Raw genomic sequence first — 18,081 nt, 5'->3', positions numbered from 1 at the left:
TGTAAAACACAAATACAGAGATTACTTTAAATGTCATTGTTGTTTGTAAATGACATCATGCACAATAACAGAAAAGGTTTACACAGTCAATTATAATGTCTATACTACGATCAATGTAACTGGTACTTGGGTGCCATCTAGTGGCGAATCTCTGGAACTGATTAAATGACTTGATAAAGAAATGCTGTAGCCATGACTAACATTTAAATTACTGACTTAACATCCCAAACTCAATGACTAATAGACAAAGGAAGTACAGCTGATATGAAACAGTATTACCAGAGGAGAAATATGCTAAAACATGAAAGTGAAACTAAATCTATACAGAGAGCACATGGAGTAACGTGTCTACTCGTTAGTAACTGTAAACGCCAACTAGGGTGTGGCCATACAGACGAACACACACACACACACACACACACACACACAGAGACATTTGGGAGGAGGGACCGTATTATGACAGAGTTCCTCCCCAATGGCGTGACTCCCGGTGCCAGCCTATCGGGCTACGGCCCCGAAACCAATGCCGAATGGCAAGGCAGGAGGACCGAGCGATCTGACATGGGCCAGTGCAAGCAGGACAGCCGGGGAAAGGACAGGGACCAGGACGACAACAGACACAGGGACAGACACACTGACAGACACAGGCACTGACAAAGGGGGACAAAGTGACTGACACAGACAGCGTGATGGGGACAGACATGGTGACAGGGACAGGCTCTTGTAATCTGCAGATGTGATTTTGCTGACCGAGGGAGGGTACCTATGGAGGACCTCCTCCACCGCCATTATGAGATCCTCCCCATGGTCGAACTCCGAGTCCATCCGCAGACTAACATCGTTGCACTCCCCGTTCCTCTCATAACCCGCAGGGTAGTAGAACCCTGTGGAGTCAGACTCCGAATACTGGACCTCACTGTATCAGCCCCGGTAGTCTGGAGTGGGTCCGTAGAACTCTGCAGAGTCCAGCCTGGGACCACACTCAGGGCCCTCCAAGATCCTCCAGTGGCAATTTAAGGGCAAATCCTAAATCAGAGTCCTTAGGTAGTCCAGGGTCAAAGAGCTGACACGGAGAGTATGAGAATACATGATTACAAGACAAGGGCTAAGATACACGAAGGTAAACAGGTGAAGCATAACAGAGACTACGAAACACAAAGGCTAAACAAAACAGCTTAACAAAAATGAAGGCTTTGAAATACAGATTCAAATAAACACACAAGCATGAATTAAAAAAAACAACCACATAAATGCAATGAAGTAAACAACAACAACGAACAGTCAAAAACTAAGGGAACAAGGCAGCGTTTAAATACATGAACTTAAGTTAGAAACGATGGACAGGTGTAAGCAATCAAACAAGGGTCGGAGAAAACGAAACTAAGGCATGGAACTGAAATACACAAGACAGGGAAAACATGGAAGATGGAAGCTGGGAGCGACTAATCGATACATTTATTTACATAAAACAATGAAGACATAGCATGCAGGCTATGAGTGTTAAACATCGACAACAATCACACTTAGAGAAAAGACTTATATACACGTACATTAACGATACACAACGAGGAGCTGGTGTGAAACACATACAGACGAACAAACACACACACACATGCACAGACGTTTGGGGGAGGGGATGTCATGACAGTGTGAATATACAGCACATCACTCCTGTCAGTAAACCAGAGGATCTCTCTCTACACACACTTTGTATATATTAATGTCACTGTATCTATAACTACTGCTCACTGGATGTCTCTCACTAGCCTATCAGTTAATATGTCCTATCAATAACCTTCTATCTAGACAACACTGAATCTCTCTGTCTCTCAAATTCTCTGTTCTCACAAAACCCCTCAAGGTTGGGGTGTGTTTTCTTGACTTATAAGCATTCATAGAGTGTGTGACTGAGACAGATGTATGATCAGGTGTGTTTCAGACACTGTCAGTCAAAGCCAGGAGCAGCAGGTACTGTATAACACCTATAGAAACACAAGCTTAGTTCACCTGTGGTCACGTGACATGGCCGTTTTGAGCCACACTTCGGATCAGCGTTTCAAACCGCTGCGCTTCAGAAACTCGAAACAAGCGTAGAAACCTCAGTGTCGACCGTCCCATCCTAACTACAGGTAACACTACAGCTAATGAACTATACAGGGAATCTGAACTGTCCACTGAGAATGTGGACAACACTAAAAAATGACTGTAAAAAAAAACACACATCACAGCGGCAACTTTACGTTTAGACCAGAGGAGTTTTAACTGGTACGATTTTACGACGTTTACAATAACTGACAACGTATATCTGACCCCGTTCAATTATTTTTTAAATATGCGATCGTATTGAGCGTTCGCCATTTTAGTGTCCGTCATTTTAGTTGTGTATTGTTAACTTCACCAGGACTTTAATCTTTAAATTTAATCCACTTTTGGGTGAACCTACGATTTAAACACAGAACTATGTACTTACAAAACATGTTGTTTAAACTGCATCGACATTTAACAAATAGAATGAACTTACCGTGAAATATTTTTAAACGCGCGTATCGCCAATCCGCCCAATTTTCAATAATGGCGACAGTTCAAAAAATACTTTCGTTTTCTTGAGAAAGGTGAGAGTACAGGAACACCTGGGGGAAAGTAGAGGGCGGAGCACATGTCAATCATGTCAATTTGCACCCCTGCGTGTCCGTCGAGGCCGAGGACACGTCGCAGCCGCTGCAACACAGCGTACATGTGCCTCTGTTTGTGTGTATTTGCGCCTTCCGAATGTGATCTGTAATACTATCCCTCGATGGGCTAGTTACACTCACTCTAAGCTCCTCAGAGACCCAGGATGTAATCCATTTTAAAGGCCCAGTTACTCTCTCTCTCTCTCTCACTCTCTCTCTCTCTCTCTCTCTCTCTCTCTCTCTCTCTCTCTCTCTCTCTCACACACACACACACACACACACACACACACACACATACACACACACTCTGGATGGATGATATAGTAACAATCTTGACATCTGCAGTATAAGCAGGTTTTCTTATTCTGTTTGGGATGGTCTAATGCGTAAGATACTAGTCTAATATGCTAATATCTCATCATGCCTCACAAGTCTTGTTGTTGATTAATAAAAAGTGATTGACAAAACTCTGTCCTGATCATCTTTTGCTATCAGAGCTTGAACAGCTTCGATCATTGTCAGAGGTCCAGAGCAACTGCTGTAGGAATGAAACACACGTGAGGTACCTGCTATCGCCATGGCAGCTCCTGTTATAGCCAACAGTTTGGCTATAGCCAAACTAGAACAGAAAAATAGAGATATCTTATGTTTTTTTTTCTTTTTTTTAATTTGTATCAAATTTTAGAATTATAATTGTGAATTAAAATGTGCTTAGTTGCATTTTTCACATGGAGGTGTTTTACTCTGGATCTGTAAAACTTCTTGTGTGAAGGAGAATGCTTTTTTATTACATGTGCCCTCTCAATAAAGATGACTGTATCTGTCTCTGGCTCACTAGTCCAAGGGATTAACCCACTGGTTAGTCCCGGTTCACAAGAAAAAGATCTTAAACCCCTCAGTTAGTCCTGACACACTAGTCCAAGAGCTCTCCTGGTTAGGTGTGTGGCATAACAGCGATGCAGCACAGTGTAAAGAATTCCACTGTCACAAGATCCCAATATCAATATCAATATATATATATGTATATATATATATATATATATATATATATATATATATATATATATATATATATATATATATATATCCCAATATATCAATATATGTTAAATTACAAAGTTATTCACAAAAACATGCACACTGGGATATGTTGTGCATCTGCTGTGGAACCTAAAGGTTAATATCACCCCTCCCCAAGTACACCCATACAGACCACTTCATGTCCTCAGTGTTGATCGCCAATTATACACACATACTAACACAAACTTAATCTTTTACAGACGCCACACTACATTTCTAAGAAATAATGTCAATCAATACAGACGTCATTAACATAGAATATTAACTGGGCTGTGCAGAAATAAGCTGAGATTCCAGTAAGTAAGCAGTTGAAATTGTGTGATCACGTTAGTTTATTTGGGAAATTCTAAAGTATTCATCACCTTTCAGGAAAGTTTATTTTTTGACTCCAAATATGAAGAACATGGACCACATCGGAATTCGTAGCGCATCTTTAAAATCCAGTGTGGTTCGTCTACCGCCATCTATCGGGCAGATGATGGAACAGCTCCACAGGCGCTGGTTTGGAGCCTTGAGCGAGTAGGACAGAAGTGACCTGCAACCTCATAAAGCGCTTCAACTGTCGCGCGTTGAAGGAGGGCGACGAGGAGGTGGCGCACGTAATCGGGGAGGTCGGAGGTGTTCTGGACACGCGCTGTGACGTGTGTCTGCAGAAGCACGTGAGCCGCTGCATCCGGTTTCGGTGAGAAAGATTCTAGAACAAGAGTTTTACACTGAGATTCAGATCTGAGAAGAGTTTATAGACTCAGATTTGATAAGAGGCGGTTTTAATGAGCACCTTTTAGGGCTAAAAAAAAATAACATCATATTTATAAAGATGATTGATTATATATTTGTATTTTGTTTTAAAATGCCTCAATTCATGTGTATTTCATTTAATATTAATCCACTTAAGGAGGATTTTAGTTTTTTTCCCCTCACTGTTACAGTTTTCTTAACGCAAGCTAAAGTATTAATGAGAATATTATTAACCTATATATATATATATATATATATATATATATATATATATATATATATATATATATATATATATATATTGTTAATCTATATATATAATCTATATATATGGGGCAAAATGACTTCGGGTCTCCCTCACCTGTTCCCAGCCACTGGGATCCCCAAGCTCACGTTTGTTAATGCTGTCACTATTGAGTGTAAATGTCATTTTACTGGTCCCAGTCAGAACGTGGTGAATTACTGGTCTCCTCTCTGTTGAGTATAACTGTCATTATCCTGGTACCAGTCAGATTGCTGGTCTCCTCCCTGAAGCAGCAGGTGCCCTTTACCGTGTGGCTGGCATGGAAAACCCTCGTCCCCACAGTGGAGTGGATGTTCGTGGTGAGGGATGAGGGCGAGGATGCTGGCAGTGCCCTCTTGTGGATGGAGGACCCAGAACCCCAGGCCAGTGTCAGAGACTCTTGGGTAGAGGGTTGCGTACCTGTCATGTACACCGACCAGCAAGAACACGAACCTGTACTACAGGTGCACACACGACAGTAACACTCACACCTGTACTGCAGGTACACACACTATAGTAACACACACACTACAGTAACGCACACACACCTTTACTGCAGGTACACACACACACCTTTACTGCAAGTACACACACACACACACACACACACCTTTACTGCATGTACAAACACTACAGTAACACGCACACACCTTTACTGCAGGTACACACACACTACTTAAGTACACGCACCAGGAGGGCATGGCCATACAAACAAACACACACACGGAGACATCTGGGAGGAGGGACTGTACCGTGACAGTTAAAAATTCATTTAAAAAATTGATTTATGGATTATCTAGTTTTTAATACTTTTAATACAAATTTTTAATACTTTATTGTCTAATGAATTTGCTTTTTCTCTGAATATTAAAATACTTTCCTATTCAACATGTGCTCTGTGGTTTGCTTAGAAATCACTTTAAGGCAGGGCATTAATAGTTAGGTTCAGAAACAGCTCCAGGGTCTTGATGATATAGAATACTCCGCCCATTCTAGTCACTACTGTAGACCTGTGCCTAGACTTTTAGAGGCTCTTGCCCGAGTGATTATGTCAAGGTCATGATGACACGTCTTTCACCACTAGGGGGCAGACTCAACATACCTATCCGGGATATTTCTTCATTCTCCAGTTACATCACCGGAACGTATACGATTATACAAATGCAACAACGTCACATAAAATATTATGTGTATTGGAGATGGAGATCCTGCCAAAAGGGAGAATGCAGCCCTCCAGGAACCCAGGACCAGCTCTTTAAAATAAGGCTCCACCCCTTTCTCCACCCAGGACCAGCTCTTTAAAATAAGGCTCCACCCCTTTATCTACCCAAGACCAGCTCTTTAAAGGGATGTCTCCTGCCTCTTTGTTTCAAATATCATAGCAGTAGAAATACACCAGTATTATGATTTTCACAAAAAAATGTAGTCTCTGTGCTACAAGTTAACACTTTTAACCTTTACAAAAATATACAGGTGAAATATATTCTACTAAACATTTTTTAAAAATAATGCTGACTTCTGCTACCCATAAAATTAAAGCTGGCAACAGCTAGTCTAGTCATGATGATCTGTGAATATAGCATGTAAACACTGGGTAACACAATGAATTAAATTTTCAGCCACCAAAACATTTTCAAATTATTCAGTCCAATCCTGGTATGCTGTGCTTCCTCTGTGACAGGTAGCCAATCAGCTTTCAGATCTACCACAAGCACAATGACACAGGACAACTGAACATGCTGAAAGTACCAAACGTGACCTCACAGGTGCTCACACTAAGCTTGACCCTAAGCCAGACCCAAAAAGCACCCCTGAAACATGTAAAGACATGAAAAGCATCTATTATTTGAATTAATATATTAGTAATCATTTATCATGCTTAATGTCTAGCTGTATCTTAATGAATTAATCATGAACTAATGAGTTAGTGTTATTCATCATGAATTAATATATTAGTAATCATTTATCATGGTTACTGTCTAGCTGTATCTTAATGAATTAATCATGAACTAATGAGTTAGTGTTATTCATCATGAATTAATATATTAGTAATCATTTATCATGGTTACTGTCTAGCTGGATCTTAATGAACTAATCATGAACTAATGAGTTAGTGTTATTCACCATGAATTAATATATTAGTAATCATTTATAAGATGTATCTAAGCTCTCACTTCATAATTATCTGATCATGAATAGATCAGAAAGTCAGATGTTATGCTTAATTGGGTATTTAAGTGTTATGCTTAATTAGATAATGAATTGTGCCATTGCACATGTGCAGGAACAATGGAACTGCATTTAGTTAAAGTAAATGTTCAGAATGTTGTTAGGTTATTGTGTGTAGGGTTTGGAGTTGGGGCTCCAGGAGCTTTAGGTGGCAGGTCATATTTCCTAGAATAACCAGAGATGTTTCCTCACCTCTTGCCTTCTTTAAATGTGTTTTACAATAAAAGCCTCTTTGTGGGCACTGTCTTTGAGGACATGTCCTGCTGTAATAGTCACATTCTACATGTGCTTTTGAGGACGTGTCCTGCTGTAATAGTCACAGTCTACATGTGTCTTTGAGGACGTGTCCTGCTGTAATATTCACAGCTTACATGTATTTGAGGACGTGTCCTGCTGTAATATTCACAGTCTATTAATATTCACCGTTGTGTTAGTCTGTGTTGTGTGAAGAGCTGTGTATGTTGTGTTAGTCTGTGTTGTGTGAAGAGCTGTGTGTGTTGTGTTACTCTGTGTTGTGTGAAGAGCTGTCTTGTGTTGTGTTAGTCTGCATTGTATGAAGAGCTGTGTGCGTTGTGTTAGTCTGTTATGTGAAGAGCTGTGTGTGTTGTGTTAGTCTGTGTTGTGTGAAGAGCTGTGTGTTGTTATGTTAATTTGTGTTGTGTGAAGAGCTGTGTGTTGTTGTGTTAGTCTGTGTTATATGAAGAGCTGTGTGTGTTGTGTTAGTCTGTGTTGTGTGAAGAGCTGTGTGTGTTGTGTTAGTCTGTGTTGTGTGAAGAGCTGTGTGTGTTGTGTTAGTCTGTGTTGTGTGAAGAGCTGTGTGTTGTTAGTCTGTGTTGTGTGAAGAGCTGTGTGTTGTTAGTCTGTGTTGTGTGAAGAGCTGTGTGTGTTAGTCTGTGTTGTGTGAAGAGCAGTGAGTTGTTGTGTTAGTCTGTGTTCTGTGAAGAGCTGTGTGCGCTGTGTTAGTCTGTGTTGTATGAAAAGCAGTGAGTTGTTGTGTTAGTATTTGTTGTGTGTTGTGTAATTGATTTATTATTTGTTATTATTTATTAGCTAAATATATGCAGCTGATGTGCTGTGATGTCTTAGGGTTAATATGATGAATGTGAACCTTGATGGCAAAGTTATAGGTTAGTTCATTATGTAACATAATGTACTATTGAATATAGTCTGATAATGTGCTCTCAGTGTACTAATAGGAGTAAGTGAGTTATAGGTTAGTTCATTATGTAACATAATGTAATATTGAATATAGTCTGATAATGTGCTCTCAGTATACTAACTAGAGTAAGTGAGTTATAGGTTAGTTCATTATGTAACAATGTAATATTGAATATAGTCTGATAATGTGCTCTCAGTGTACTAACTAGAGTAAGTGAGTTATAGGTTAGTTCATTATGTAACATAATGTAATATTGAATATAGTCCTATAATGTGCTCTCAGTGTACTAACTAGAGTAAGTGAGTTATAGGTTAGTTCATTATGTAACAATGTAATATTGAATATAGTCTGATAATGTGCTCTCAGTGTACTAACTAGAGTAAGTGAGTTATAGGTTAGTTCATTATGTAACATAATGTAATATTGAATATAGTCTTATAATGTGCTCTCAGTGTACTAACTAGAGTAAGTGAGTTATAGGTTAGTTCATTATGTAACAATGTAATATTGAATATAGTCTGATAATGTGGTCTCAGTGTACTAACTAGAGTAAGTGAGTTATAGGTTAGTTCATTATGTAACATAATGTAATATTGAATATAGTCTTATAATGTGCTCTCAGTGTACTAACTAGAGTAAGTGAGTTATAGGTTAGTTCATTATGTAACAATGTAATATTGAATATAGTCTGATAATGTGCTCTCAGTGTACTAACTAGAGTAAGTGAGTTATAGGTTAGTTCATTATGTAACATAATGTAATATTGAATATAGTCTTATAATGTGCTCTCCGTGTACTAACTAGAGTAAGTGAGTTATAGGTTAGTTCATTATGTAACAATGTAATATTGAATATAGTCTGATAATGTGGTCTCAGTGTACTAACTAGAGTAAGTGAGTTATAGGTTAGTTCATTATGTAACATAATGTAATATTGAATATAGTCTTATAATGTGCTCTCAGTGTACTAACTAGAGTAAGTGAGTTATAGGTTAGTTCATTATGTAACATAATGTAATATTGAATATAGTCTGATAATGTGCTCTCAGTGTACTAACTAGAGTAAGTGAGTTATAGGTTAGTTCATTATGTAACATAATGTAATATTGAATATAGTCTGATAATGTGCTCTCAGTGTACTAACTAAAGTAAGTGAGTTATAGGTTAGTTCATTATGTAACATAATGTAATATTGAATATAGTCTGATAATGTGCTCTCAGTGTACTAACTAGTGTAAGTGAGTTATAGGTTAGTTCATTATGTAACATAATGTAATATTGAATATAGTCTGATAATGTGCTCTCAGTGTACTAACTAGAGTAAGTGAGTTATAGGTTAGTTCATTATGTAACAATGTAATATTGAATATAGTCTGATAATGTGCTCTCAGTGTACTAACTAGAGTAAGTGAGTTATAGGTTAGTTCATTATGTAACATAATGTAATATTGAATATATTCTTATAATGTGCTCTCAGTGTACTAACTAGAGTAAGTGAGTTATAGGTTAGTTCATTATGTAACATAATGTAATATTGAATATAGTCTGATAATGTGCTCTCAGTGTACTAACTAGATTAAGATCTCAAAGTGCTTATAAAAGTGAAAACAGAATTATTTTGAATTAATAAATCATATTCAATCATTTAATCAAAGCTGTGTTTAAACAGAAACGTTTCCTGCACTTATTTTTAGTTTGAATAAAATTGTTGTATTTTTCAAAGTTCAAAATCAAAACTTGAAGTTTCAGTTTCAATTTAGTTTTTCAACTGCAACGTTCATTTTCAAATTAATGAAACTATTGCTGCAGATTTCGTTCCACAGATAACAAGAGAGAGTAAGATGTATGTATGTATTTATATGTGTGTATAATACAGCTAGGGAAGGTGGGCTCACTCGGGTCAGGCACGGATCCTTTTTCGGCTTCCAAAATTTATGGGCGAGATATGGAGCCAACAAGATTTCAGGTGAAAAGGTAAGGAATGAGCGCTTTAGACTGCATGTGATCACACGGCAAATTTTGAAATGAATGCTCACTACAGTCTGTATGCATGCATGTGCTCACCCACACACAGTTCATGCATTCATACATGTGCACATAGATAAGATTTTTCCCAAAGGAACCCTCTTTCCTACTGTTCAAATACAGCAGAGACCTACCACTAATGAGATAATGTGAAACCTGCTTGATGGGGAAATGTATTTTGCAGGTCATCTAAGACAGATTTTGTTTCAACTTCTTGATAGAAAGAGACATAAAAACATTACATTTTGTAAAGGGACCAGTCAAACCCCTTAAGATGAAATTAATAAATATCTTATAGAATTCAACTCATATGCCAGAAGACTTGGATTGCACCCAAATAAAACTTCATAAATAAAAATGTAAAAATATTTTAAAAAACAAACTAAAATGGGCCTGAAAAAGAGGAAGTCTTTGAAGTCTTATTCATTTCATGGAAAAATATCCCCTCATAATTTACACCCTTCGGTCATTCACATTGTCATGCATCCCACCGACACACAGACATACAGCAACACACACACACAGTTTGTCCTATTACTCTTGTGGTGAAGGTCATGTCTCGATCCGTTTTTTTGACTGAGGACTCGCTGTATTCCTCAACTTGCAGAATCAGCAAGTTCTGTGTAGTGTGAACATTAACCCCCTTCTGAGAGTGTTTTTGTGTGTAAACTGCTTTGGTTCCACACTGAGTAATGGCATAACAGGAGGATGTTATGACTTTATATGTTGCATGTTCTTTCTCTCTCTCAATATATGCACAACTGTAAGTTAATAAGCCACATATTTGACTCTTGAAGTAATAAAATCAAACTGCATTAGCATGTGTACATAAGTGAATTTGCTTGGAATTATAGACCTCTTAATCCAAGCTCTCTTAACATTCAGAAAGATCAATAGAATTAATAATGCTTCTGATCATGAAGTTTATGGACCAGTGTGTCCTGATTAAAAAACAGCTTCCTGTCTGCAAACCCAAGAAGCATTTAAGATCAAGGCACATTTTTTCCACAAGATGGCAATGTTTCTAGCATGTTTTAAGAAAGTGACCCTGCTTTGACCAAGAAAAAACACATAGCTGCAGTGTTCCTGTATAACTATTTCAGTCACCACTGCCAGTTATTAATAAATGTTGAATAACACAATAAAATCTGTTTCGGCATTTCCAGTTAAATACACTGAAGTCTGCATATTGTAATGTCACGTTCTGTCAGTAGTGTTTTGATTGCTAGATCAGCAAAAAAGACAACACAAGCTCCTAATGTTGGGGTATTTAAATCGAGGCTTTGTGGGTGTGACATCGGTGGCAGAGATGAAGCGAGAGGCGAAGTTCCAGTAACAGGATCTTTATTATCCATTCTCTCAAAGCAGCGATACCGAGTCTAGTGGCTTTTCAGGAGCAGAGTAACGTCTCTCCAGTAGGCTTGTGTGGTTTGACTAATAATGTGCAGCGCCATCCCTCCGAACCTGTGGGTGTACAAATACACATACAGGTAAATGAGACCCAGGTGTCTCCTGTCAGAAGACACGTGATTGCGAACGGGGAAAGTGAGTGACACGGTCCTGGTCTGGCAGGGGCGTGTCCCCCCCTTTAGGGGACCAGCCAACCATGACAGAACTCCTCCCCCCCCAAAGGCCCCGTCCGGCCCTTGGCCCGCGGCCGACCCCGCCGACCCGGGGCAAACCTCTGCGGGCGCCACCTATGGAACGGGGCAATGAGGTCGGGGTCCAAAATCTGGGAGGCCGGGACCCAACAGCGCTCCTCAGGGCCGTATCCCTCACAGTCCACAAGGTACTGGAAGCCCCTCCCCCTCCTACAGGAGTCCAGCAGAGAACGCACCCTGCATGCTGGGCCCAACTCTGTCTCCAGAGGCGGGGGAGGGACATCCAGGGAATCCCCCTCCTCCACGGGCTTCAGCAAGGATACGTGGAAGGCCCAGGAAACCCAACTACTCCCCGTCAGGCCCACTCTGTAGGTTACCTCATTAACCCGGCCAGTAGTGGAATTGGGGCCCTCATACCTTGCCTCGAGCTTGCCTGTGGCACCTGCACGGCCGTCCCTGGTAGAGACCCACACCTTCTGCCCGATCTCATACTTGGGGGTCTCTACTCTTTTCTGGTCACCCTTCTTCTTGTAGGCAGCAATCGCTCTACGTAGGTTCTGGTATGTCTCTTCCCAGGTCTGTTCGCTCTCCCGGCACCATCTATCCACCGCCAGCTGGTCCGATGTAGGGACATTCCAGGGGAAGAGAGGCGGTTGGTAGCCTAGAACACACTCAAAGGGGGTGAGACCAGTTCCCGTGTGTTGTATGGAGTTCTGCGCGTATTCTGCCCATGGGAGATATGTACTCTGTTTCTCTGGGTGGTGGTTACAATAGAGGCGCAAGAACTTACCCAGCTCCTGGTGAACTCGTTCCACCTGCCCATTGGCCTGGGGGTGGTAACCAGACGTCAAGCTAACCGTGATGTTAAGCTTGCCCAGTAGTTCCTTCCATACCTGTGATATAAATTGGGGACCTCGGTCTGAAACGATGTCCTCAGGTAGACCGAATTGTCTGAAGACCTGGCGGAACAGTAAGTAGCCATCTCTAATGCGGTGGGCATGGCTACCAAAGGGACAAATCGAACCATCTTTGAGAACCGATCCACGACACTCAGGATCATGGTGTTGCCCTCAGAGACTGGTAAGTCGGTTACAAAGTCCACTGCTAGGTGGGACCATGGTCAGTGGGGTGTAGGCAAGGGGAAGAGTTTCCCTGCCAGAGGCATCTTGCTGCATGCGCAATCGGGACAGGAAGCCACATACCTCACTATGTCTTTGGGCATAGCAGACCACCAATTATGTGCTCCGATCAGTTGCGCGGTGTGGGCTGCGCCTGGGTGATCCGTCCCCAAGGATGTGTGTGCCCACGTGATAAGTACGCCTCGATGTGCTGGGGGGACATACAGGCGATTGGCAGGACATTGTGGATGAGGATTAGCAGCCTTGATCTGTTGGTCCAATTCCCATTCCAGGGACGCCAAAAAGCAGGTGGGTGAGAAAACCGGCTCTGAGCTTGTGGGCCATGCTTCTGCTGTGTATTGTTGGGCGAGCACATCCACTCGGGTGTTCTTCTCTCCCGGCCTGTAGGTGACGTGAACTGAAACCGGGAGAAGAAGATTGACCACCTCGCCTGCCTGGCATTTAGTCTCTTGGTGGTCTGGAGGTATTCTAGGTTCTTATGGTCAGTATAAACTGTGAATGGGTGTCTTGCTCCCTCAAGCCAGTGCCTCCATTCCTCGAAAGCGAGCTTCATAGCCAGGAGCTCACGGTGCCCAACCCTGTAGTTCCTCTCTCAGAAGCTGAGCTCAGCAGAGAAGTAAGCGATGGGACACAGGCCGCCTCTCTCTCCCGTGTGTTGTGAAAGTACTGCGCCCACTCCCATGTTGGAGGCATCTACCTTTATCAAGAAAGCTCTCTCATGGTCCGGTTGTTGCAAGACGGGAGCGGTTGTGAGGGTGTTCTTGAGCTCCTCGAAGGCCTTGTCGACCTCCTGAGTCCACTTGATCCTTCGCACAGGTCCCTGCAGCTGGTCTGTGAGGGGCCTTACCAATGAACTGAAGGATTTAATAAACCTCCTATAAAAGTTGGCGAAGCCCAGAAAGCATTGTAGTGCTTTGGGTGTAAGCAGCCTTGGCCACGCCTTCATCTTGCCTGGTTGCATACTCACACTCCCTTGTTGAATAGTGAACACTAAGAAGTCGACCTCCTTGCAGTGGAATTTGCATTTCTCAGCCTTGCAATACAGTTGGTTCACTAACAAGGTCTGTAGCATGGCCCGCACGTCACGCACATGTTGGTTCCGGGAGGGGGAATAGATCAAAATGTCGTCGATATAGGCGACGACGGATCTTCCCAAAAACTCCCTAAGAACCTCATTAATGTAGACCTGGAAAATCGATAGGGCCATTGCAAGACCATACGGCAGAACTAAACACTCATAGTGGCCCGTGGAGGTGCTGAAGGCTGTTTTCCATTCATCTCTGTCCTTGATCCGGATTAGGTTGCATACGCTGCGTAAATCCAGTTTCGTGAAATACCTGGCCCCTCTCAGTTTTTCAAGTGCTGCTTGTACCAGCAGCTTGTTGAGTCCTCGGTAGTCCACACAAGGTCTCAGGCCCCCGTCCCTCTTCTTTACAAAGAAGACCCCTGCTGATGCCGGAGAGGTCGAGGGTCAGACATACCCTTGTTGCAGCACCTCTTTGATATACTGTCCCATAGCCTGCTGCTCCTCCTGAGAGAGGGGGTAGATCCTGCACCGAGGGGGCACCGCTCCTTCCTTGAGTGTTACAGCGCAGTCCCAGTCTCGATGCGGTAGAAGCCGAGTGGCTTTGCTGGAGCTGAAGACCTGCTCCAGGTCCTGGTACTCTAAAGGAATAGGCACCTACCTATCAGCTTCAGGGCTTTCTATTGAAGTAGCCTGGAGCGGTACTGCCTTGTTTGGGAAGCACCTCCGATAGCAGGACGGTGCCCACTGCAGGATCTGGTTTTTCGTCCACAGCATCTGTGGATTGTGCGCACGCAGCCAAGGCAAACCTAGAGTGAGAGTGAGACAGGCCAGGCAGGAGGAAGAAACTGATGCGTTCTGTATGCCCCTCCCAGCTGACAAGGAGAACCCGGGAAGTTACTTGGGTGATGTATCATGGGCCGACCGGACCCCCACCCAGGGCCTGTATGCTTAGCGAGGAGGGTAGAGCAATGGGCTTGATACCCAGCTTCCTCGCAAAGCCCCAGTCCATGACATTCCCTGCAGCTCCCGAATCCACTAGGGCATAAGATGACAGTACACAGCCTTTGCACGATACCTTAACTGGTAATTTAAACAGGGAACGAGAGGAAGAACAACTCATCCTACTGTCGCCTCTTCCTCTTCGCTGTAGCCCGGCTGCATCCAGCTGCATGGGCTCCACAGGCATGTCGGTTTGTCGGGCGGGTCCAGCCCCTGTTTGTTGCGTAGCCTCTCGTTGCACACACCGCCGCCTTTCCTGCAGGAGTCGGTCATACGTTATGGCTAGGTGAACCACTTCATTTAGGGTGTTCCCCTCTTGTCTACATGCTAGCTCCGCCTGTAGGTCAGCCCGCAGCCCATTCATGAACACATCAATCTGCATGGGTTCATTCCAGCCTGTTCCTGCAACTAAGGTCCGGAATTCCATGGCATAGTTGGCCGTGGAGCTCAATCCCTGCCTCAGGCACAAAAGTGATTGCCCGCAGAGCCTTCCCTGACAGGGATGGTGGAATACCAAATGTAGTTCTCCGATAAATCCCGCATAATCATTCATAAGTGGAGAGTTATTTGTGACCAAAGCAGCACCCCATACACGGGCTTTTCCCATGATGACATCTTCATAGTCATCAGGGCATCCATCCTGACTCATTCTGCATTCAGTCCTGAAAGCTGCAAGACACTCTCCACTGAATGGGTTTATCCTTGCATATCATCACATTATCATTTAGCAAAACCTGAAATTTTCGCAGTCCTGCCAGGTATACCGCGCAGCCTGATAGCTGTCTGCAAAGCAAATTACAGCTGTATGTACGGAGTCTGTAGCGCGAGCACACTGGTTCATGTCTGTGGAAAATGAGGTCGTGTTAGTGCTGTGCCCTATGAATATTGGGAACTTTTCACACCCAGTTGTTTTAATGAATTGCTGACCCATGTTTAAAGCAAAGGCCACCATGTCATGTCACAGCTCGAGCCAAGAACTTCAGTACTGGTGCCACGTCTTCACTTGGTGCAGTGATACACTTGTATTGCACTACATCACAGCGACAGCGCTGTCAAATGCTTACAGTCAGCGGGGCGTGCAATGATCTCACAGTTGACATATCACAACGCCCATCTCATCAGTCAACGTCTTTTTCAACTTTGCTCTGAAAGAAAGAACTATATCCCCACCCCCACCCCTTTATCAAAAATGATAATTGCTTCGTATCTATGCACCATATCCCAAGATGCCAGGCTTTTTTGTCACTCTTATATATCACTCTCCCACCTTCTCGCGCTGTGAGTTTAAATTATATTCAGGCCCTTCACTGAAAAGCCTACAAACCACGCTCTGGTGCGTAGCATCAGCAAGTCGATGCTTTATACTCTATCGATTAAACTTTGTGGCCCAGGTGGAAAACATTCCAGTAATACAGTGCTCTCCAGAATTATTGACACCCTTGGTAAAAACAAGCAAAACCTCTTGTGAAAGATGTTTCTTGTTTATCATCTTAATTCAAAGGAAAGGGAAAAAAATAGAGACAATCTCTGGGGACTCTCGTCTTTAGCGCAACTCAGAGGTTTTCAGTGGGGTTTAGGATGCTTCTGTAGACACTTTGGCTTCTGAAGCTTCTGTGGTCACTGAAACATTTCTGTATGAATTTGGAAGTATATGCTCTGGATTCCAGTCACATGAAAAGATAACAACTATCACCTATTCCTATCTTATCTTTTCTGGGATAAAAGGTTTCTTCAGAGTTTCGATGATGTTTACTGAACAGAGCAAATCATTTATTGGCATCGATATTTTAGACACATATTGTCCTCAGGATTTAATCTGCTTTTACAGTTTTCCACCTGTGATCCGTGGAGGAAGTTTCACCTCTTTACTGTGGAGGCAAAATACACTTCCTCTTCCCAGCCATTTTAGCTCATTTCAAATTTTCTTAATCATTCTCCTAATAGTGAATATAATATAGTGGACATAGTAATAGTAGGAGTGGCATTATTTATTACAGCTTTTGTCTCATCTGATTGATTAAGGTCATTAATATTTAATACCATTTGTAGATTCTCTAATGTTGATGGGTGATGAAAGGTATCTGGCTTGTGTGTTGCTAGATAATTACACCCAGTGAAATAGGAACTCATGCAAGATGACTTAGGAGTTCCTGTAGACGAAGGAGTGCTTATAAAAAGGTCAAAGGTCAAATGTGAATGTAAATATTTGTCAGCTTTTCTTATAAGAATATATAGAATAATGACATTTTTAAGGAGAAAAATTGTTTCAATAACTTGAATGAAGGGTTCAATTTCTATATTATCCATATAAGATGATAAACAACAGATATTTTCTCACATGCCTTTTTGCTTGTCTTAATCCTAAAAAATATGATAAGTCAAAAGGTGCTAATATTCTTTAAGACAGATGTTCAATAATGATAGACCATTCTGTTTAGCTAAACATGGAGACAGGATAAATGAAGATAAATATGCAACCACATATACTTTCCACCCACTTCATTAGTGACTTTTATTTATAAGAAACACTTTGTGCAATTAGATGCTGTTAGCCCTTCTGTTTCTGTGCAGTTTGTGTTTGTAACCCTCAAACTCACTGGTGGTTTCTGACCACAGAGGTTGAAAATTTATGTCCTGAAGCCAAAACTATTAAACTTTGAACTAAGGTTTTGTCCTGGAAAATGGCCAATATTGTTTGCTCAGAACTATGAGCCACTTATCACACCAAGAATGCTGAAAAACAGGTGCTGGGATTAAGGTTCCAAGTTCAGAAGTGCACACTCTGTGAACCATCTCAAGAAAGGTCTTCTGGGGGAAACAAAATTTATTGAGGGAAATCTGATTTAGCACAGGAGACCATGCTGGGAGTTTAATTTACTTCAGATGTTTAAGCTTTTATCTGATGCTTTTATCCAAAGCAACTTACAATTATGATTGAGTACACTTGAGGGTTAAGGGCCTTGCTCATGGGCCCAACAGCAGCAACCTGGCAGTGGTGGGGCTTAAATCAGCAACCTTCCAATTACAAATCAAGTACCTTAACCACTGACCTACCACTGCCAGGTGGTACCACTAAACAATTTTAAGATAGTTGCCTAGATCTAGCTGTTTTGTAAACCAATCATTTCTA

At 41.9% G+C, this 18,081-nt stretch overlaps 1 long non-coding RNA gene across 1 annotated transcript in view; it reads right to left on the bottom strand.

The window, feature by feature from the left end:
• Nucleotides 1–2,950, bottom strand: part of LOC145659371 (uncharacterized) — a 6,724-nt gene extending 3,774 nt beyond the window's left edge. Inside the window, exons 1-2 of the long non-coding RNA XR_014125564.1 lie at nucleotides 2,522–2,950; nucleotides 751–1,063 (exon numbers count right to left, since the gene is read on the bottom strand). This is a non-coding gene — a long non-coding RNA (uncharacterized LOC145659371). The remainder of the gene's footprint in view (nucleotides 1–750; nucleotides 1,064–2,521) is intronic.
• Between the last annotated feature and the right edge of the window lie 15,131 nt (nucleotides 2,951–18,081).

Source organism: Electrophorus electricus, chromosome 1 (genome assembly GCF_041902795.1).
Source record: "Electrophorus electricus isolate QZ-2024a chromosome 1, ASM4190279v1, whole genome shotgun sequence".
Classification (NCBI taxonomy): Eukaryota; Metazoa; Chordata; class Actinopteri; order Gymnotiformes; family Gymnotidae; genus Electrophorus; species Electrophorus electricus.
This window is presented reverse-complemented; position numbering and strand designations above follow the sequence as displayed.